Source organism: Stenella coeruleoalba (genome assembly GCF_951394435.1).
Source record: "Stenella coeruleoalba genome assembly, chromosome: 16".
Classification (NCBI taxonomy): domain Eukaryota; kingdom Metazoa; phylum Chordata; class Mammalia; order Artiodactyla; family Delphinidae; genus Stenella; species Stenella coeruleoalba.
In genome coordinates this window covers 55,473,943-55,497,231 of record NC_137162.1, presented here as the reverse complement: position 1 = coordinate 55,497,231, position 23,289 = coordinate 55,473,943, and the positions used below count along the sequence as shown (strand labels likewise).

Below are 23,289 nucleotides of genomic sequence, written 5' to 3'. Positions count from 1 at the left end.
TGGTCCCTCCCTACCATGTCCTCCACCTGCCTTTTATCTGTAAAAAAAATTTTAGCCAAAGAATAAGTTTAATCAGAGAAATGAGAAAACGCAAAAGCAAAGACAAGCGTTCAAACAGGACAATAACAGTTTAGTCAGTAAGCACAGTCAAGGACCTTCGGTTGCTCTTCAAGGGCTATAGATATATTCTGAGCGGTATCCTGCGAGCTGTCTTGTAGATGCTGAAACCCCCACCAGGTGGAAAAAGTTAACTACGTGATGACCAGACCACAGTCAGGACATAAGCTGCCGCAATTCTGAGAATTACCCTCAAGAAAAAGGGAACAAACCGACCCTGGAATAGAAGGTTAACTGTACTTAAAGCAATCAAAATGATGCTGGTCAGACCACCGCACGACCTTTTTCAAGACGACCGTCAGAGCTGACGGTGCTGTTGCCACATGTAGCCCCCTCTCTCCGCCTATAAAAGCTCCTGTCTAGCGGTTGTCGGCGGCGGGAAATCAGTCTTTGGACAGGAGTCTGCCCTCCGAAATAAAGCAAACCTTCCTTTCCACCAACCCTGCCTCCTTAAAGGCTTTTGGGCGGCAAGCCGCCGGACCCCATTTTCGGTAACATCAATGGACGACCACCCCGCCATCACCCCTGCAACTTCCAGGCCCCACACGTTCGTGGACAGGCCCAACCTTCAACTCCCCCGCTTCTTTCCCAACACCTCGGCGCTCACGGGAGTTTCCTCGGTCTCTGGGCTGACGCCGCCAATTGTTGGGCTGCACCCCGCAGGCCTGCGAGGCCTCGGCTTGCCCGGGTTCAAGACCGAAGAAAGAGCCCGGAGTCAGGGACAGAAACGTCAACGGTTTAATGGCTAGGGCAAAACTTACAGGCAAGGTCCTGGAGCGTCACCTCCACCGTGCGCAGCAGACGACGGACAAAACATGGCGGCTGGCGTCTCTCCCAGGAGACGAAGGAAAACCTCCCCCTCTTAAAGGGGTAATTGACATCAGGTTGGCTCATCAGTTACCAGGGAAACTAACAGGGGCACGCCCCTCAGTACTCCTTTGATAAGTTACAGGTGGAGCTGTTCTGACCTAAAGATTAGGACAATCACTAGCTGAGGCTGGGGGCAAGCAAGTAGGAAGGTCAGGTGAGTAGGATGTAGTGAAGCAGGGGATACACAGAGAGCAAGAGAACAGCCATCTTGGGTGACCTGATCACACACTGTGTTAGATGATCTCCTGTAAATCTTTTCAGAACAAATATCCTCTGAATTATTTTTCTGGTGTTACATAATCCAGGCATTCTGTATTAAGTCATTCCCGACTGCAAATTAAGAAGAGGTTTACGCCAAACACTCTGTTTTTCAAGGTATGCTTTGGCGGTTAGGACCCGACTTCTAATTTTCTCTCTGCTGCTCACTCACTATGACCCCTGGGCACGTACCTAACCTCTGGGTCTTGGTTTCCCCATCTGCGAGATGCAGAGTTTGACCATCACAAACTGATGGCTGCATCACAGTTGCTCCCCATGACCCCTGAGGAGCAACTGCTTACGTAAAATGGGAGAAATAATGGGACATAGGTCATGGGGTGGTGGCTGAGGATCACATGAGGTAACACTTAGAACAGCACCTCCAGGCACGTGGGAAGCAGCATGCAATCTTGCTTTTAACATTAGATTATGATTACATTCCACATTTGGTTTTCAAGCCAACATAAAATGCACATGCAGCTTGCCCCTTTGTAGTTGGAACTAACGGCTGTTTCCATGAGCCCTGAGATGCCGGCCACTGCAGGGCCTAGCACTGGAGACCATAACCACCACCCTTTTTCCTGCCTTGTCCCAGCCCTTGGAAGGCTCAGCTCATCCCCACCATAAATTACAACCAGAACTCTGTGTTTGTTACCCAGCTTCCTGGGAGACGGGCAGTGGCATAGCAGAGGTATTACTTTGGGTAAATATTTCTCTAAACCTCATTGTTGCCACCACTAGTGCTCAGAGGCAGGGGGCCCAGCTCCGCAGCAGGCCCCACCCATCCTAATCCAAGGGAGCCCGGGATGGAGCAGGCTTCATAGTCTCCCCAACGCTGAGCAAAGGACCCCAGTAAGAGCAAGCGCCAGAATTAGACACTGGGGGCAGCGAGGGCGGCTTACACTGGGCTCTCAAGGAACCAGCAATCTCCTGCCCCGAAACAGAGCTATGGCAGCAAGCAGGGGATCGTCTTTACAGCACTTAGTACTTGGATCAGCCAGCCACCACGTTACAATTCCTCCCCTAAGGCCGTAGTGGGCATCCCATCCCACCTCCCCTCAGCACAGGAATCTCGGTGCACCTTTACTGACAGATGGAAGCCTGTCTCCTGTGTGCTTTTCCAAGTCCCAGACAGCTACATGAAAGGCTCCCCCAGGCCCTTTCACTGCAGGTAGGGAAACGGGGGTTATTCTACCCAATATACACGTGAGAAAACTGAGGCCTAGTCCATGGACCTAAAGCACTGGTGCTTAATCCCGGCCGCACATGAGAATCACCTGGGGAGCTTCTGACATTCCCAATATCCCTGACACACCTAGATGCTCTTCCTGACCCAGGTGTTTCCTCTTTTTACCTTCCCAAGTGATACCAGCATGCAGCTGGGGCTGACAGCCTGTGATCCTGGTTATCAATCTCATAAGTGCTTCAGAGCCACCTAGAGGGATGGTTAACATGCCACCCTGGCCCCACCCCAGGGGTTCTCATTCCCCAGCCTTGGAGGGGAGCCTGAGGATTTCCATTTCTAACAGGTGAGGGCTGATGCTGCTGGTCCAGAAAAGAATCAGTGCTTCCCGGGGACCCAGAGAGAGAAGCAGAACTTTGAGGACCAGGTTCAAGGCCCATAATAGCCTGAGTTTTCCCAGCAGTAGATTGGGAAGAGTGGCTCCTGGCTTAAGGAGCACTGGTCTAGAACAGGGCTCCTCCAATTTCCATGCCCACAGCTGAGCACCTTGTTCAAAATCAGATGGGGGAGTTTCCCACAAGGAACTCTGATCTGAAGTGCCCAGTGAGAGGCCTCTGCACAGAACACCCTATGAGCAAGTGGAACTAGATGAATCACAAAAGGAAAAGGAATCTATGAAATGGAGCCTCTCAGAGCTATTTCACTGCTGCTACATCTAAAGATGTCTTTTCCCTCTGCCTGGTGTGAAAACGGAACTAACTGTGAAGAAGCCGTGTGGCTGACAGGGTCTTGGTGCTCCGGCTGGGTGTCAGGCCTGAGCCTCTGAGGTGGAAGAGCTGAGTCCAGGACATTGATCCACCGGAGACCTCCCAGCCCCATGTAATATCAATCGGCGAGGGCTCTCCCAGAGATCTCCACCTCAACGCTGAGACCCAGCTCCACTCGACAACAAGCAAGCTAAAGTGCTGGACACCCTATGCCAAACAACAAGCAAGACAGGAATACAATACCATCCATTAGCAGAGAGGCTGCCTAAAATCATAATAAGTTCACAGACACCCCAAAACACACCACCGGATGCGGTCCTGCCCACCAGAAAGACAAGATCCAGCCTCATCCGCCAGAACACAGGCACCAGTCCCCTCCACCAGGAAGCCTTCACAACCCACTGAACGAACCTTACCCACTGGGGGCAGACACCAAAAACAACAGGAACTACAAACCTGCAGCCTGCAAAAAGGAGACCCCAAACACAGTAAGGTGAGCAAAAAGAGAAGACAGAGAAACACACAGCAGATGACGGAGCAAAGTAAAAACCCACCAGACCAAACAAATGAAGAGGAAATAGGCAGTCCACCTGAAAAAGAATTCAGAGTAATGATAGTAAAGATGACCCCAAATCTTGGAAATAGAATAGAAAAATACAAGAAACATTTAACAAGGACCTAGAAGAACTAAAGAGCAAACAAACAATGATGAACAACACAATAAATGAAATTTTAAATTCTCTAGAAGGAATCAATAGCAGAATAACCTGAGGCAGAAGAACGGATAAGTGACCTGGAAGACAAAAGAGTGGGAATAACTACCACAGAGCAGAATAAAGAAAAAAGAATAGAAAGAATTGAGGACGGTCTCAGAGACCTCTGGGACAACATTAAACGTACCAACATTTGAATTATAGGGATCCGAGAAGAAGAGAAAAAGAAAGGGACTGAGAAAATATTTGAAGATATTATAGTTGAAAACTTCCCTAATATGGGAAAGGAAAGAGTCAATCAACTCCAGGAAGCACAGAGAGTCCCATACAGGTTAAATCCAAGGAGAAACATGCCAAGACACATATTAATCAAACTATCAAAAATTAAATAAGAAGAAAAAACATTAAAAGCAGCAAGGGAAAAATAACATACAAGGGAATCCCCATAAGGTTAACAGCTGACCTTTCAGCAGAAACTCTGCAAGCCAGAAGGGGTGGCAAGACATATTTAAAGTGATGAAAGGGAAAAACCTACAACCAAGATTACTCTACCCAGCAAGGATCTCATTCAGATTTGACGGAGAAATTAAAACCTTAACAGACAAGCAAAAGCTAAAAAATTCAGCACCACCAAACCAGCTTTACAACAAATGTTAAAGGAACTTCTCTAGGCAGGAAACACAAGACAAGGAAAAGACCTACAATAACAAACCCAAAACAATTAAGAAAATGGTAATAGGAACATATATATCGATAATTACCTTAAATGTAAATGGTTTAAATGCTCCCACCAAAAGACATACACTGGCTGAATGGATACGAAAACAAGACCTGTATATATGCTGTCTACAAGAGACCCACTTCAGACCTAGGGACACATACAGACTGAAAGTGAGGGGATGCAAAAAGATATTCCATGCAAATGGAAATCAAAAGAAAGCCAGACTAGCAATTCTCACATCAAACAAAATAGACTTCAAAATAAAGACTATTACAAGAAACATAGAAGGATACTACATAGTTATCAAGGGATCAATCCAAGAAGAAGATATAACAATTATAAATATTTATGCACCCAACATAAGAACACCTCAATACATAAGGCAAATGTTAACAGCCATAAAAGGGGAAATCGACAGTAACACAATATTAGTAGGGGACTTTAACACCTCACTTTCATCAATGGACAGATCATCTAAAATGAAAAAAAATAAGGACACACAAGCTTTAAATGACACATTAAACAAGATAGACTCAATTGATATTTATAGGACATTCCATCCAAAAACAACAGAATACACTTTCTTCTCAAGTGCTCATGGAACATTCTCCAGGACAGATCTTATCTTGGGTCACAAATCAAGCCTTGATAAATTTAAGAAAATTGAAATGGTATCAAGTATCTTTTCCGACCACAAGGCTATGAGACTAGGTATCAATTACAGGAAAAACACTGTAAAAAATACAAACACATAGAGGCTAAACAATACACTACTAAATAACCAAGAGATCACTGAAGAAATCAAGCAGGAAATCAAAAAATACCTAGAAACAAATGACAAAGAAAACATGATGACCCAAAACCTATGGGATGCAGCAAAAGCAGTTGTAAGAGGGAAGTTTACAGCAATACAATCCTACCTCAACAAACAAGAAAAATCTCAAATAAACAACCTAACCTTACACCTAAAGCAATTAGAGAAAGAACAACAACAACAAAAAACCAAAGTTAGCAGAAGGGAAGAAATCATAAAAATCAGATCAGAAATGAAGGAAACAATAGCAAAGATCAATAAAACTAAAAGCTGGTTCTTTGAGAAGATAAACAAAACTGATAAACCATTAGCCAGACTCATCAAGAAAAAAAGGGAAAAGACTCAAATCAACAGAATTAGAAATGAAAAAGGAGAAGTAACAACTGACACTGCAGAAATACAAAGGATCATGAGAGATTACTACAAGCAACTGTATGTCAATAAAATGGACAACCTGGAAGAAATGAACACATTCTTAGAAAAGCACAATCTTCTGAGACTGAACGAGGAAGAAACAGAAAACATAAATAGACTAATCACAAACACTGAAACTGAAACTGTGATTAAAAATCTTCCAACAGGGCTTCCCTGGTGGTACAGTGGTTGAGAGTCCACCTGCTGATGCAGGGGACACAGGTTCGTGCCCCGGTCCCGGAGGATCCTGCATGCCACGGAGCGGCGGGACCGGTGAGCCATGGTTGCTGGGCCTGTGCGTCCACAACCAGAGGGGCTACAACGGTGAGAGGCCCACGTACCGCAAAAAAAAAAAAAAAAAAAATCTTCCAACAAACAAAAGCCCAGGACCAGATGGCTTCACAGGCCAATTCTATCAAACATTTAGAGAAGAGCTAAAACCTATCCTTCTCAAACTCTTCCAAAATACAGCAGAGGGAGGAACATTCCCAAACTCATCCTACAAGGCCACCATCACCCTGATACCAAAACCAGACAAAGATGTTACAAAAAAAGAAAACTACAGGCCAATATCCCTGATGAACATAGATGCAAAAATCTCAACAAAATACTCACAAACAGAATCCAACAGCACATGAAAAGGATCATACACTATGATCAACTGGGGTTTATCCCAGGAATGCAAGGATTCTTCAGTATATGCAAATCAATCAATGTGATACACCGTATTAGCATACTGAAGGATAAAAACCATATGATGCAGAAAAAGCTTTCAACAAAATTCAACACCCATTTATGATAAAAACCCTGCAGAAAGTAGGCATAGAGGGAACTTTCCTCAACATAATAAAGGCCATATATGACAAACCCACAGCCAACATTGTTCTCAATGGTGAAAAACCAAAACCATTTCCACTAAGATCAGGAACAAGACACGGTTGCCCACTCTCACCACTATTATTCAACATAGTTTTGGAAGTTTTAGCCACAGCAATCAGAGAAGAAAAAGAAATAAAAGGAATACAAATCGGAAAAGAAGTAAAACTGTCACTGTTTGCAGATGACATGATACTATACATAGAGAATCCTAAAGATGCTACCAGAAAACTACTAGAGCTAATCAATGAAGCTGGTAAAGTAGCAGGATACAAAATTAATGCACAGAAATCTCTTGCATTCCTATAAACTAAGGATGAAAAATCTGAAAGTGAAATTAAGGAAACACTCCCATTTACCACTGCAACAAAAAGAAAAAAATACCTAGGAATAAACCTACCTAAGGAGACAAAAGACCTGTATGCAGAAAACTATAAGATACTGATGAAAGAAATTAAAGATGATACAAACAGATGGAGAGATATACCATGTTCTTGGATTGGAAGAATGAATATTGTGAAAATGACTCTACTACCCAAAGCAATCTACAGATTCAATGCAATCCCCATCAAACTACCAATAACATTTTTCACAGAACTAGAACAAAAAGTTTCATAACCTGTATGGAAACACAAAAGATCCCAAACAGCCAAAGCAATCTTGAGAAAGAAAAACTGACCTGGAGGAATCAGGTTCCCTGACTTCAGAATATACTACAAAGCTATAGTGATCAAGACAATATGGAACTGGCACAAAAACAGAAACATAGATCAATGGAACAGGATAGAAAGCCCAGAGATAAACCCATGCACATATGATCACCTTATCTTTGATAAAGGAGGCAAGGATATACAACGGAGAAGAGGCAGCCTCTTCAATAAGTGTTGCTGGAAAAACTGGACAGCTACATGTAAAAGAATGAAATTAGAACACTCCCTAACACCATACACAAAAATAAACTCAAAATGGATTAAAGACCTAAATGTAAGGCCAGGCACTATAAAACTCTTAGAGGAAAACATAGGCAGAACACTCTATGACAGAAATCACAGCAAGATCCTTTTTGACCCACCTCCTAGAGAAATGGAAATAAAAACAAAAATAAACAAATGGGACCAAATGACACTGAAAAGCTTTTGCACAGCAAAGGAAAACATAAACAAGACGAAAAGACAACCCTCAGAATGGGAGAAAATATTTGCAAATGAAGCAACTGACAAAGGATTAATCTCTAAAAAAAGAGAGCTGCGGCTCATGCAGCTCAATATCAAAAAAACAAACAACCCAATCCAAAAATGGGCAGAAGACCTAAACAGACATTTCTCCAAAGAAGATATACAGATTGCCAACAAACACATGAAAGATGCTCAACATCACTAACCATCAGAGAAATGCAAATCAAAACTACAGTGAGGTATCACCTCACACCGGTCAGAATGGCCATTATCAAAAAATCTACAAACAATAAATGCTGGAGAGGATGTGGAGAAAAGGGAACCTTCCTGAACTGTTGGTGGGAATGTAAATTGATACAGCCACTATGGAGAACAGTATGGAGGTTCCTTAAAAAACTAAAAATAGAACTACCATACAACCCAGCAATCCCACTACTGGGCATATAACCTGAGAAACCATAATTCAAAAAGAGTCATGTACCACAATGTTCATTGCAGCACTATTTACAATAGCCAGGACATGGAAGCAACCTAAGTGTCCATCGACAGATGAATGGATAAAGAAGATGTGGCACATATATACAATGGAATATTACTCAGCCATAAAAAGAAATGAAATTGAGTTATTTGTAGTGAGGTGGATAGACCTAGAGTCTGTCATACAGAGTGAAGTAAGTCAGAAAGAGAAAAACAAATACCGTATGCTAACACATATATATGGAATCTAAAAAAAAAAAAATGCTTCTGAAGAACCTAGGGGCAGGACAGGAATAAAGACGCAGACATAGAGAATGGACTTGAGGACACGGGGAAGGGGAAGGGGAAGCTGGGACGAAGTGAGAGAGTGGCCTGGACATATATACACTACCAAATGTAAAATCGATAGCTAGTGGGAAGTAGCCGCAGAGCACAGGGAGATCAGCTCGGTGCTTTGTGACCACCTAGAGGGGTGGGATAGGGAGGGCGGGAGGGAGACGCAAGAGGGAGGAGATATGGGGATATATGTATATGTGTAGCTATATATATATATATATATATATATATATATAATGTCTTTTGTACATTAAAAAAAAAAATCAGATGGGGGCTCGGTAGGTGTGGGGTGAGACCCATGCTGCATGCCTTGACTAGCTTGCCTAAATCCCGGGTCGGAGCTCCACTCAGGCCTCTTCCTTCAAGCAGGCCCAGGGCCCAGCAACTTGCCCTTTTCGTAATGGAACTCAGCCTCCTTGACACTTCCACCTGATATCCTTGCTCTGAGGCACAGGATGAAACGAATAGGGTCCCTCTCCCAGGAGAGCTCCCAGGTATCTTGTCCCTACCTCCACCCCTTGCCTCTCTCCATACAAAGCAAACAGTCCCCGTCCCTTGAACTCTTCTTCCTCTGTCACGACAAACACAGCTCTCCGCTGGGACATGCTTCCCACCCCATGCTGTTCCAGGGCTAGGCACTCAGAACCCAGCTGGGGCACAAGGATAGAGACACCAGAAGCAAACAGCATTGTTAAGAGAGGGTGCCCCCGGGCCCAGGAGGAGAGGTGCTAACAGCTGGATAAGAGCACTGCAAAGGAAGACGACCCGGCCTCCCATCTTCAGGCTGGGGCATCTTAGGACTGCTGCCCTCTGCCCACTGAGGTATTGGCCCCATTGTCCAGGGGACATAAATACATTAGCCTGGAGATGCTGTCATAGCCAAAGTCATAAGAGAAGAGGAGAATCAACAATAACGAATTACACTGTTTAACAGACATTGTGTACTAGGCATTGTGCTAAGTGCTCTACAGGTATCAGCTCATTTAATCCTGCCAAAACTCCATGAAATGCTCATTATTATGGTGCCCCGTTTCACTGATGAAGAATGGAGACTTACAGATGGGAAGTAACATGCCTAATGGGCAGTAACAGAACTGAAATTTAACGTATACTCTTAACTGTCACACAGCACCCTGTCATCAAAAGCTGGGAGGGCCCTAGACTCAGCACTCTTCCAAGATCAAGGTTTCCGCACAAGATGGTCACTCCTGGGCAGGTGGTGTATAACTATCCGCATGCCATTTCAAACAGTAATAAACAATAAATAATTTTCTTATACCGAAGATACCAGGCTTTTCTAAATATATATACATATATATGCATACATTATATATACATAACTATATAATTAGATTATATAATAGAATAATTATGTATTATAAGGAGTAAATACTTATATAAATCTATATGTACAATATATTACACATACACTTATTTAATGGTACAGCATCCTTATTGTGTACATATTATTAAGACTTTATTTTATAGATGAAAAAAACGGAAGGACAGAGAGTTTGAGTAACTTCTCCAAGGTCTCACAGCTGTGAAGAGCCAGGATTTGAGCTCTCACAGTCTGGTGCCCAAAGCACGCTCTAGACCTGCCCCCGCCCGCACTGTTCACACTGGCTTCCTCTGACTCCCCTACATATTGAGAGCAAGGTTCAAGGGCTCTAGGTGCTTTCTGTGCCCACGCCAGGCCCAGCCCAAAGCCTGAAGCCTTTGTAGGTACCTTGATAAATGCCTACTAATAACCAAACAGGTGTTTCCCACCCTTTTTATAGCTCCCTGCACGGCCAGTGGGCTATAATTAGCACAGCTTTCCACAGGACCGGAGCTAAATTAAACCAGTGGGATGAGAGGCCAACAGCTTCGGACAGTGCCTCGGGCCACCTCCAGCCAAGAGCACCGGTGACACGCGGGAGGGTTCTCTTCAAGGAAGCAGCCTGTCTTGGCCAGTGGGCCTCTCTCTTGTAATGTGTGTCGATCCGAAGGGTTTCCCAATGGCCTCTACTGGCCTATCTCCACCCTGGGGACTGATTTCTCCTGGTATTCCCCCCAGTAAAATCAAAAGATGAGTGATCTCTTTTTTCTGAGGGTCAGGAGCCCAGGATACTGGTGCTGGCTCTGCTTCTGATCAGCCCAGTGACCAAGGGACCCAACTTCTCTGGGTTTCAGTGTTGCCTCTTGAAGTAGCACCGAGTCTGCGGCTGAAGTTCCTAGAGTCGTTCCCCAGATCTCAAAAAGGGGCTGCCGGTTAAGTCCCGGGGTTCAGATTGATGCCAGGAGCCTCTGGGGAGGGGTCTAATGGAAGGAGCGGCCCACCCCCAAGGGAGGGCTCTGACCTGGGAGCCTGGCATGACTCCTCAGGCTGCTGACGCTCTGGGCCTGGGGAGGAGAGAAGCACTCCCCGCCTCTCACCATCTCCTTGGGCTGAAGAGCAGAAGGGGAGGGATGGCATTAGAAGAGACATCCTCTTCCCCTCCCTCCAGAGCTCCTGTCTGCCCAGTGCGCTGCCTCATTCAGGACTTGGACGTCACCTCCTGGAGGCCTTCCTGGCTTCCTCATCTAGACCACCCGCCCCTCCACCAATCCTACCCCTCTTCCAGAGCACGAATGAGGACTGGAAACTCTTCCTCACATGTGTGTTAATGTCCCCGTTCATTGTCTCGCCCACTGGAATGGAAGCCCCACGGGGACAGAGCCACAGTCTGTGAGTCTATGTGTCCACCCCTCAAGGGCATGGTGTGTCCCACCCCACCCACATCTGCTCACTGGGTGAGTCATTTCCGCCCCCTGTGCTGCTTCCCTTGTGCTGAGCTCCCTACCCCCAAGCCCTCGGCCTTCTCTATATTTTCCTTTCCAAACAGTGAGTCCCAGAGCAGGGTGTCACTAAACCAGTGACGCAGGTCAGGAAGGCCTCCTGAAGGAGATGATTTCTGCAGGGATGAGTCAGTGACGTCTAGCCAAGGAAGGGCAAAGATGGAGAGAAAAGAAGGGACAGAGCACAGAGGTGAAAATGGCCCATGCAGGGGACCTCGAAAGGGTTGGGGGTTCTTAAGAGCATAAAGGGCAAAAGAAGTGAGGTAGGGGTGGGGAGGCAGGCTGGCGGCTGGTGGCAGTGACAGAGGCCTTAGGTGCTGTGCCGAGAAGCCTAATTTTATCCTACACCTCAGGGGTCAGCAAACTTTTCTGTAACCACCTGTGCAATTACTCAACTCTGCCATAGAAGATACAAAACTGAATGTGCATGGCTGTGTTCCAATAAAACTTTATTTACGGACGTTGAAATTTGAATTTCTCATAATTTTCATGTGTCATTACCGAGGTTCCCTTCACCTTCCACAGTCCTTTGCTCAAAAAGAGGCTGTACATTTCTCACACTGCACTTATCAAAGTGCACTGACACGCACCCACCTTTCACCCTGTGGCCTAATGCTCTGCGTGCACTATTATCTTTTATAAACCTCACAACAAGCCCATGAAGGATATACAACTACCCCCATTTTACAAAGGAGGAAAACTGAGTACCATCTGTGTAGTCACACAGGTCCCTGCACCTAGAAAGGCCCCATGCTTGGTTTAAGTCACCATCTTAATAGTTTTTGAACAAGGGGCTCGCATTTTCACCCTGCTCTGGCCCTTGTAAGTTATGTAGCTGGTCCTGCTGACAGGCAAGTGGCTCGGGTCACATGGCTCACTAGTGACCCCGGGCATTGGACTCTAACACCTGCCTGCCCAACCACGCATAGTTAGAAATTACATCTGTGAAGTACCTACTTGATTCCGGGCTTCTAGAAGGCAAAGCCAGCACAGACACCAGGATCCATCTGACACCCGAGTCTGAACAAAGGCTCAGTGGCCTGGGCCAATCAGCCCTGAGCCCAAATTGCCTCCTTCCACCACTCTCTCCTTCCGTGGGGAGCAGGCATCCCTCCTCACGTGGCCATCCCCATTTATTCCATAGCGACCTTGGGCTGGTGACTGGGAGTGCTTCACCGGGGTCACATGGAGGACGGCCTTGGAAGGACCACCTGCCCTGTCCAGTCCAGCCCTGCTCTCTGGCTCTGACTACAGGTGCACACACCCCTAGCCAGGTGAAGGGAGAACTTCAAAGGGCATCTGAGTTTTAGGAGGGGTGCGAGAGAGCCAGGATAAAGACCGGTTCTACAAGCCTTCATCCGCCTCCTGTAACCAGGCAAGAATGAGAAAGTAAAACCTCTTTTTAAAAATTCAGCAAACCAGGAAACATGCCCTTGGGATATGGCGCTGAGGTTCCACTTCTCACGTTTTTCATGGGTTGAGAAGATTGGCAATTTCTCCAGCAAGAACAAACGCGCCTCAACGCAGCCCCACCAGGGCCAAAGCAGAGCCCATCCTCAAGGTCATCGACACTGACACTGAACCTGGTGCACGGCTCTGGAGCTAGTGGGCCTGGGGTTGAATCCAACCCTACCCTCCACTGTTGTCCCCCCGCCTTGACACTCACTAGCCGAGTGCGCTCGGCAAGTCACTTAGCCTCCTAGTTCCTCAGCTTCCTCCTCTGTAAAACAGAAACAACCAGGCCCACCACACAGGGTTGTTGTGAGGCGTAAACGTGTTAATATACGTGGAATGAGAGCCTAACAATTGCCAGTGATTAGTATTAATATCATTAACTTCAAGCTGGAATTCAGGAGCTGCACACACGCCAGGAAGCAGGCTCTGCTTTGCCACACCCTACATCACTCCCATCTGGAATCCCCAAGACAAGGAGGCAGTATTGCCCTCTCTTGACCAACTGCAAGGAAGCACCTGCCCCTGCCAGGACGCCCACGAGGGCAGCTCTCAGAGCCACGCCCCTCTGGGGGGCCTTCTTGACCTGAGTGGTTGAAGTCTTGGCAGACACCCAGGTGTTTGGTTCCATCTAGCTAAGATGAGCCTCTCAGCCAACTTTATTTAACAGACATGTGACTGCTTAGCTAGGGGCATGGCCCCAAGGCACGGGGCAAGCGGCCAGCAGGGGAGGCCCCACTTCCTGTGTGCTTCGCCGGCACCCATGCCTGGCCACCGGCCCCATCTGCCAATTTTCAAGGCCGAGTTGACTCTGGCGAGGTGACAGAATTCCAGCATCTCCATCCCCTCCTGCTCTACTCAGCAGCACTGTGGGCCTCCGACCTTCCTTTGGCTACAAATCTCACTCACGGGTCCAGGACAGTCACGGTTAATGGGCATCTCCATGCCAAACTCATGAGCAGGGCTGTTCTGGCTGACCTCTGACCACTCAGAGCCGGGCCCTTGCAGTTCTGCCCACTCCGCCTTGGTCCTGACCCTTTGCTTCTGTTCCCTGGACTCCCGGGAGGGGTTTCTTCCTTTCAGCCCCATCGGGGCCTGACCACAGCTGACTCCATTCTGAGCAATTGGAGAGAAATTCATGTATATCACTGGCCAAGTTTCACAGGAAGATGGATGGGGACCCAGATGGCACTGGAATCCAGGTCCTTAAAAGAGCCTGGGTGGGTACCATTTCTCACACAGGGACACCAGTGTAGAAGGCAGGATCTCCGGGGACCGGTCTGATACCTGGAGGTTCTAATCCCAAGAAGAGATGATAATAAAAGTTTTGGCCTTGGAGCCCATGCTGCTCTAAGTTTCTAAGATCTGAAATCTGTAACACAATCATCAGTCTCATGACAAAGAAACCATCTTTGAGAGAAACCGGTCCACCATTCTCTGATCAGTGACTTAACTTTCCACACAGGCAGAGCAGGGTCAAGGTGAGTCCTGAGTTTTGGGGTAACCTCCTTGGCTCTGTGGCAGAAGACAGGGGTGTTGCCTCTTTGCTCTTTGGGGTTCTCCCAGAGACAGCCCATCCTTGTCACCCACCTTCCAAGTTCAGCCTCAGCACTGGCTCGACAGGAAAGGCCAACACATCCAACCCCACTTCCTAAAGGCCTGGTCTCCAACCCTCAGTCATGACCACATCCAGGTAGGAGACACTGAGGAGGTGCAGATTTCAAAGGGATTTTCCATTTCTGAAAACTAAAGTCTCATTCACAAATGACACATTGCAGGGGCTTGATTTATGGGATAGGATGATTAACTTGTTTCCTCTTTCTTTTGTCATGTTTTATCATCCTTTACCAAGGATGTGACTTGGTGACAACTGGCTGATTTCTTCAGGTGATTAGCTCAGTTACAAAAACCCAGAGAGCAGATCTTTGGTACCGTACCAGTCAGCAACTCAAGATCAGAGAACTGCTGTCAGTCTGCGAGCTGGTTCTTTTATAGCCCCCTGAATGCCTTGGGCCAGCCTTGGTCCCCACCACCCACCAAGTCTTCCCTCAGCAACAAGCACCAATATATATGTGATAAGAGCACGAGTCTGTGAGCAATCCTCATTGCCTCTCTAGCCACAGAATGTGGTACATTTAAGTTGTTCAATAAATGTCTGTAACCAAGAAAATGCTCCCTGGAAGCCAGGCTGTGGGTCACTCAGTCCCAGCCTCTGTGTCTGATGGAGACACCAACGAGTGAGTTGAGGAAGGGTTTGGCCATCTGCTGTCACCTCAGAGGTTGGAGATTTAACCCCATCCTTCAGACCCTGAGAAATTCCCAGAAAAGCCAGCACTCCCTGGTCCTTAGGGCCCACCACAGCCTCCAGCTACCTCTCCAGCAACCCCTCCAGCTCCCTATATGTACCCCATGCTCCTGCCCAGGGGACACCAGCCTCCTTCATTCCGTGCACTGCCCTGTCACTTACCCACTCTGGCCCTTTGTTCGCGTTCTTCTCTTACCCAGAAGCGCCCTCCCTAACCTTCTCTGAGCTGCGCCTCTAAATAAACCCAGAAGCGTGCTCCTTAAAATCTCCATAGCACATCGTTTGCACTCAGCCTGCATTTACCAAGCGGGCGGCCACGCGGAACAGTCTGCTGGACGACAGGGGGACCGAGAGGAGTGAACCGCATCCCTGCCCGCAAGCGGCTCACGCTCTGGTAGACAAGTGAATCGCTGTACCTCGGGGTGAGAAGTGGCAGTGCACGGGGCCGTGGCCAAGCGCACAAGCTCCAGGGTCAGGCTAGCACCTGTGAGTCCTGGCTTCATGACACACCAGCTGCGTGAACCTAAGCAAGTCACTTAACTGCAAGCATCTCATCTTCCTCTTCAAAAATTTATGAACAATTATGATTCTTATGGCAACGGGCTGCTGTCATGATCAAATAAATTAACGCAATTAAAGACAACACTTATTATTCTCAATAGTTTCTGTAAGAAGCGAAGATAAGTACAGGGAGTATTGCTTGGTTTTATACCAAGCTCTTATCTCATTCTTTTCACTTGAATGGAGCTCTATGCACATAACAGTCTCTCCAAAAATACTCATTAACCTGCATTGAACAAGCTGTGCACATGATCACTTTTTTCTGTTCCCTTTACCTCTTCCATCTCTGTTTGTTTATAAAGTGTATACTCATCAAGGATGGGCTCAGATGCCACCTCCGTAAATCAGCTTACATGCTTCGTGAGTCTCTGGATGAATGGCTTTCCTGTCCTGTCTTCAGAGGTCTTTGGCAACCAAGAACCCAGGTCCTCACCACCGTTGGTAACACCCTTCTTTGCAGGTGTGCTGTATGTCCCATCAGACTACATGCCCTTCGAGGACAAAGGCTGAGTTCACTCATGCTTTCATTCTCCAGCACCAAGTCCCCAGTGATCAAATGATTAGAGCAGCGCTGTTTCTGGGGGAAAACACACCAAAACTCCCTTCTGAAACCTCTTTCTCACAGCGTGTGAGCCAGACTGGCCTTCCAGACCCTCATTTTTGTCAAAAATAGAAGCCAATTTGACCAAGCACACTTTCTATCACCATGAAATTGAAGGTCCAGATCAAACAATGTGTTTATCAACACGCATTTTCTGTCCCCTCTATATACTAAAAGGCTCCAATCTTCACGCAACATTTTTCTGAAATCGACATGTTAACACTCTCCACTGGCAACTCTGAAACTAGTCAGTTCACAGCCATCATTGGAGAGATTCCATGCCAGATCTGTCTTCAATGAAACACCATGTGGAACACCTCTAACACCACTTTTTGAATGTCACCCACCTGTGCTCTTGGTTCTGGTGACGACAGAGAAAAACTGATTTTAGCATTTAGACACAGACTGTAGTGTCCCAGGTTTGACAGCCTCGTCTTGTGCTCCACATGAAACATATCCTGGATCCTACACAGACCACCCCTCCCCTGCTGTCCACTTTCATAGGAGCACAGCCAACAAGCCCAGTTTCTGATAGGTAATAGTTTTGTGCTCCGTTTCTTGAACAAACAGGGATGCAGTAATAAATTAAATGATGCGCCCTCATCAGTAGACAGTAAATGTTATTGTTTATTAAAAAGCTAATAATCCATTCAATTTTTTTAAATTAAGCAATAAGCCTCTAATATAATAACTTGGAACGATTGAACCTACTATTAATGAAGCAAAATCATGAGCGAGGAGGGGAGCCAGTTCTAGAACCTACATTTTTTCCCCCACATAAAACATGCTGACCATGAAACAACTGGAGAAAGAAGTTTTTATCCACATGCCATCAAAGAACTTACCTGCCAAAGTCAAGGTTCCCATATATGCTTAGATGGTTGTACATGTCTAAGGAAGTACAGAGAATTCTCCTAAATCGGCCCTCACTGTTGAGTCCTCGTCATGTCTTTATTTAATTGGTTTGTATTGTTTTATCTCTTTCCACTACAGACTAAGAATTGTCTACTCCAGTTAGACAGCCCTAACCAGGATGCAGGTTTACAACCCTGATGGGTGGTCTATAAACCACTGTCTTCTCACAGTACGAAGGCAACATCGTGTTCTAAATAACCTGACACAATGATTCTAAACAAAGCACTGTTTGATTATTTGTTCTGAAATATCACCTTCCTGCCACATAACTGCAAAGAAGACATGAACACTGTGTCTGCCTGGAGACCCAGCTCCCAGGTTGTGCTGTCACACCCTGAAGAAGGCAAGAAGCCCTTTCTGAGGCCGCAGAGGGCAGGCTTGTGGAAACAGGCAGTAGAACTTGCTGAGCAGAGATGAAACATTTGCACTTCTCTCTGAGCATTTTAAATGGGAAAGCAAAACTCATTATACGAGCTAAACCCTCTTCTACATTCTTAAACGTCCAAGCAAACTTTTCCCCGGCAGCATGCACTTCTATGGCTTTGCGTTATTGGGATAAATCAAAGGGGGTGGAAAAAAGGGCCTTTTCGCATCAGCCTATGGAGATCAAAGTAAAGAGAACAAAGCTAGGGAGACGCACGGGATTCTGCTTGGTAAGCGTTCTCAGGGGGGCTGAGTTTCTGTGTCTGGGCTGCCAGGCACCCAGGGCTCTGAGGCCATCTTCTCCAGAATGAGTAGAAGGTATACATCAGGCCTGCTTCTGAGGATAATGCCCTGCTTTGCAGAGCCTGTTTTGCTTTCCCGGGCATCTTCCTATCTTGTCTTGATCAACAAGCAAACATTTACAGAGCGTCTCCCAGATGCAGGGCCTGATGCAGGAGGTAATCTCACCAACAAACCACGTCCCAGCCCTAATCTCCATATAAATGTGCTACTCTGAAAAAAACAATAAGACCCAGCTCTGCCGTCAAGGTGTTTCCAGTTTATTTGAAGAGAAAACAAAGAGACCCATAAAAAGATGACTACTGCAAAGCACTCTGTTTTAACTTAGCATTCCTCAAACTTCAGTCACAATCATAACCATACTAGGAGTTTGTTTAAAAAAAAAGAAGCCTGGATCCCACCCTTGGAGATTTACGTCCATGGGTCTGGGGTCTGGGCTTCTGGTTTTTTTTTTTTTAACAAGTATCAACAGGGATTAAAAAACAGCAACAAAAAACACTACACTGGGTGGCAATGGTCAATGGTCATGCTGGTCAAGGTCAGAGGACTCTAGCAGGGTCAGCATAAGGGGGACCTGCAAGACCAGAGAACAGAGAAGCAGGAAGGGGAGAGGGGGGAGGGTCCCAGGTAAAGGAACAATAAATATGCAGAAAATTCTGGATGCAGCAGGTGGCACTGGAGGAGTGACAGATCAAGACAGGCAGGTCAAGGTCAAAATAAGAAGGGTCATGAATGCCTACTGTACAGCACAGGGGACTCTGCTCAATATTCTGTAGTAACCTAAACGGGAACAAAACTTGAAAGAGAATAGATACATGTAAATGTATAACTGAATCACTTTGCTGTACACCTGAAACTAATACAACATTGCTAATCAACTGTACTCAGGTATAAAATAAAACTTTTTTAAAAAGAGCACAAAAAAAAAAAAGAAAAACAGGAGGGTAATGAACAAAAGGCTCAGTGTGTACTTTTGCCTGTAGGCAAAAGGAAGCCACTGAGAGGTTGGTGCCCGGGGTGCAAGAGTTTCGGAAAGAGAAATCCAGTGCTGAGCTACGTTAGAATCATCAGAAAGACTGGAAGCTAGGCCTGCAGTTCTTACTAGAATTGTCTTCTAGTATTCTGCTCTATCCTCACTGTAAATCAATGAACTCAGCGAGGCAGACAATATTATCCTCTTTCTCCAAACAGAAAACTGGGGTGCAGAGTGGTCCAACAGTGGGATGAAGCCTGGGGAAGCCAGGGGCTGGCTCCAGCCCTGCACACTCAACCACTGACCAAGTGACCCACTGCCTTTCAAGCCCAGTCAACATATATTTATTGAGCACCTACTATGAGTGAGGAACAGAAGATGCAAAGGTAAATGAAACTCCATTCCTGCCCTCCAGGAGCTCACTTTCTGGTGCCGGAGCTGGCAAACTTTCTCTATAAAGGGCCAAGACAGTCAAAATGCAGGCTATCGGGTCTCTGTAGCAACTACTCACCTCTGCCACTGTAGTGCAAAAGCAGCCATGGCCAATACATAAACAAATGGGCACAACTGTGTTTCAATAAAACTTTATTTACAAAAATAGGCAGTGGGCTGGATTGGATCTGCAGGCTGTAATTTGCTGATCCCTGATCCCATACACAACTACGTATAAGAGAAGTCTGTTATAAAGCAACCTTGGTCCACAGAAGAAAGAGAGAGCCATTTGGTCTGCCCAGGGATAGTTGAGGAGGTGACATCTGAGCAGAGCTAGGCTTTCAAGATCTTGGTTAAAATGATGGGGTTGAATCAGAAGCACCCTGACGTCCCTCTTGTCCCAACGGCGGTTCTATGATTTGGATAACACGCTGCCTTCCTGCCCAGGGTGTTCCAACAGCACAAGCAGTATGGCCTCCCCAAGCTTGTTGATGCTTCCCCTCACCTCTAACACCACTTTTTGAATGTCACTTAAAGGAATTAAAAGTCCTAAATGATTCTGGAAGTTTAAAGGCACACACACACACACACACACACACACACACACACACACACGTGTAAACATTCCTATCATCACTGTGTGTTAAGTCCAAACATAATTTAATTATTTATCTCCCTGAAGGCTTTCTTCCTCCTTCAGAATTTCTCTCTCCCGAAAAGAACCCATCTGCTTCCGCAGCAGATACTCTAGTGAGACTGAAATGTTCTACCTGACCAAGGGCCAGCCTTAAGAAGAACATGGAGCCAGAAAGAAAGCAAGGGTGGCCACACACCTCATCTGCCCCCGCTGAGCTGGTACCAGACAGGAAAACAGAAATAGAGCCACGAAGACCAACAGCAACACCTCTGACGGTGCCAGCAGGCAGCGGGCACGGCCCAGGCAAATAAACACATCCAGACATCCTGTGCAATACGGGGCGCATCCAGGCCTTAGAGTGACTCCATCCAAGCCAGCCAAGGTCAACTCTTGTCAAAGGCTTAGTCAGACTCCTCTTCTGGGGCCTCAGATCCCCTGGCCAAGACTGCTCATGGTACGGAGAAGGCCAGACAAAGGCACAGTGAGGCCAGAGGCCAATAGGGCAAAGGTAGGCAAAAGGCACCCACGGTTTGCGTGCGATTGCTGTGTGTGGCTGAAGCCCCACCCTCACCAGTGTAAATCCCACCCCACTCCAGCCTCACCTCCTCCTCCGTGAAGCCTTCCTGGTCCTTGCTCGCTGGCAGTGGCCTATTTCTCCTCTGAACATCTAGAGCAGCGGCTCTCAAAGTGGGGTCCCTGGACCAACAGGATCAGCATCACCTGGAAACTTGCTGGGAATGCAAGTTCTCAGGCCCCACATCAGACCAAGCGAATTAGAAACTCCGCAGGTAAGACCCAGCAATCTGTGTTTTCACAGAGTCTGCTGGATGATTCTGAACCAGGCTGGAATTTGGGAGCCACTCACGTAGAGTCCAGACTCTAGACCATTAACTGTCTGCATCATGGCCACTGGTCCTTCTCATGCATTTCCCTGGGCTCTTGGCCCACAGGGAATATAAATGCACTTCACAGCCTGGATCCTAGGTGCCCAGCACAGTGTTCCGCAGCCAGCACCTGTTCAGCTAACACCTGTGGAATTTTATGAACCTGAGCTAATCTGATTATAAAATCACAGAATCTGAATGTTGGAAGAGGCCTCAGGGCCCACCCAGCCCAGCCACCTACCAAGGCTCTGCCAGCACCCAGCTGCTCTGGGTTTCCCTCGCTCCAGGTCAGGTGCTCGGCTAAAGCTGGGGAGTTCACCACCTCATCCTTCACTTGGCCAATATCAACGCGTGCGGAACGTGTGCCAGGCACTCCGGCGGGGGTTGGGGTACATCAGCGAACCAAATAGGCCAGGATGCTTGTTCTGGGGGAGCCAACAGTCCAGTTCAGGGAGAGACCCAATAAACGGTAAATAAAACCAGTACGTATTAACCACAAGAAGACAAACCCAAATTGGAGGAGAGTCTACAAAAATGACTAAGCAGGGCTCTTCACAAATGTCAAAGTCACAAAAGATGAAGCCGTGTCACAGATTAGAGGAGACTAAGGAGATGTGTCAGGGAGAGGCAAAGTGGGATCCTGGATCAGACCCTGCAAAGGAAAAAGGGCGTGAGTGGACAAACTGGTGACATTCGAAGAAGGTCTGTATTCAGAGAGTAGCATTATACCAACGTTCAGTGCTTGGTTTCCAGCCTTGCTCCCTCTGTGGTCTTTAAGATGTGAACATCAGGGGAAACTGGGTGAAGGGTAGACAGGAGCTCTCTGTACGAACTTGCAATTTTTCAGTACATTTTGGATGGTGAATCCAGTTCAGAAAGAGAGGTCAAAGCATGGGGGTGCAAGTCACATGCTGGAACAGCAGGGTTCCTGTAGGCCTCGTCTAGAAGGTGACATGGGAACAAGACCTGGAAGCAGTAAAGGGTTCAACTAAGGGGTGAATGAATAATGAATACGAGGCCAGAGTCAGCTTTGCCAGAACCTCCTCCCACTGGTCCCCAGTCTATCTAAAGTAAGCCTGACTGCCCTCTGAATACTTAAAGCATCCCTCAGTCTTCTCTCCAGAGGGGGCCTCCCCATCCTACAGCTATGCCTCCTGCCAGTGCCCCAGTGGCTGGTGCCCCCCAGGGAGGGCAGACAGAGAGTCACGAGGAGGGTGGGGTCTGATAAGGACCGAAGGCAGGAGCTGGGGCACCTCTGCCTGCCTTGCTCTGGAATTGCCCTGGTCTCCTTTCCTTGCTGGCAAACCACTTCAGTTCCTATCCCTTCTTTCTTGGCCCCTATGCCCAGCTCTGTCAGCATCTGAGCCTCTCCTCAGAGCACTGTCCAAATTCGCCCAGAAGCTCAAGCAGTGGAGCTCCCAGTGGGGTCAGTGTGAGCAAGCAGACATGAGTCAGAGCAGTAACTCCACCTAATGACTAAGGATAAATATCCCACCCAAAGCTCCTGGTTTCCAGCTTCTTCAGAAAGCACAGGGTATCGTTGACCCAAAAAAGCAAAACAGCCCACTCTGTAGCACTGAAAGTCTGAGTCTCGGGCTCCAGGGACCTCAGACAAGTCCCTCCCCTCCACAGATGTTTCACGACATACAAGTGATAAGGCTGGACGAGTTAATCCCCAAGATTCTTTCTAGTACTAACATTCCACGATCATTAAGTATCAAACAAAATTGCACATGGTAATTGCAGCTTTGAAGTACGATGTGGGGCAGTAACGGTAACAATGATGAGAGCTCTGACCCCAAATGAATCACCACCATTGTAAATGACAGTTGCTACTATTAATATAATACCTTATATTGCAGCATGCTTTACCATTTACAAAGCACTTTTATACACACTATCTCATGTGATCCTCAAAAGAACCAGTGAGAATGATGGGAAAGATGCTATTTCTTTTGCACAGATGAGAAAACCAAGTTCAGTGGCTTTCTAGTCCCATTCAGCTAGGCCTGACAGTGCCAAGCCCTGCACAGTGGCCTCTTGACACCTCATCTACTTTCTGTAGCTCGGTGATGTCTTTGCTACCTCAATGATCCATGCATCCACCTATGATTCTGTCCCTATAGGCTTTGACCAGGTTAGTTCAAGGTCCTTCACCCTACAAGGAAACCCAAGCGTCCACCCTGAAGAAGAAAGCATCCAATGTGTGCTCAGTCCACCCAGTAGACCCTTGGAGGCATAGTCCTTACTCAAAGGGGAGGTGAC

At 46.8% G+C, this 23,289-nt stretch overlaps 1 protein-coding gene across 13 annotated transcripts in view; it reads right to left on the bottom strand.

Moving 5' to 3' along the window:
• Positions 1-23,289, bottom strand: part of KCNMA1 (potassium calcium-activated channel subfamily M alpha 1) — a gene marked incomplete at both ends in the record, with an annotated part of 740,839 nt that overhangs the window by 675,930 nt on the left and 41,620 nt on the right. Inside the window, one exon of one of the 13 annotated variants that reach the window (XM_079900395.1) lies at positions 879-945. The exons of 11 other annotated variants lie outside the window; for them this stretch is intronic. Of the gene's footprint in view, positions 1-878; positions 946-23,289 lie in introns of those variants that run through there. One more of the 13 variants, XM_079900393.1, reaches the window with a different exon arrangement.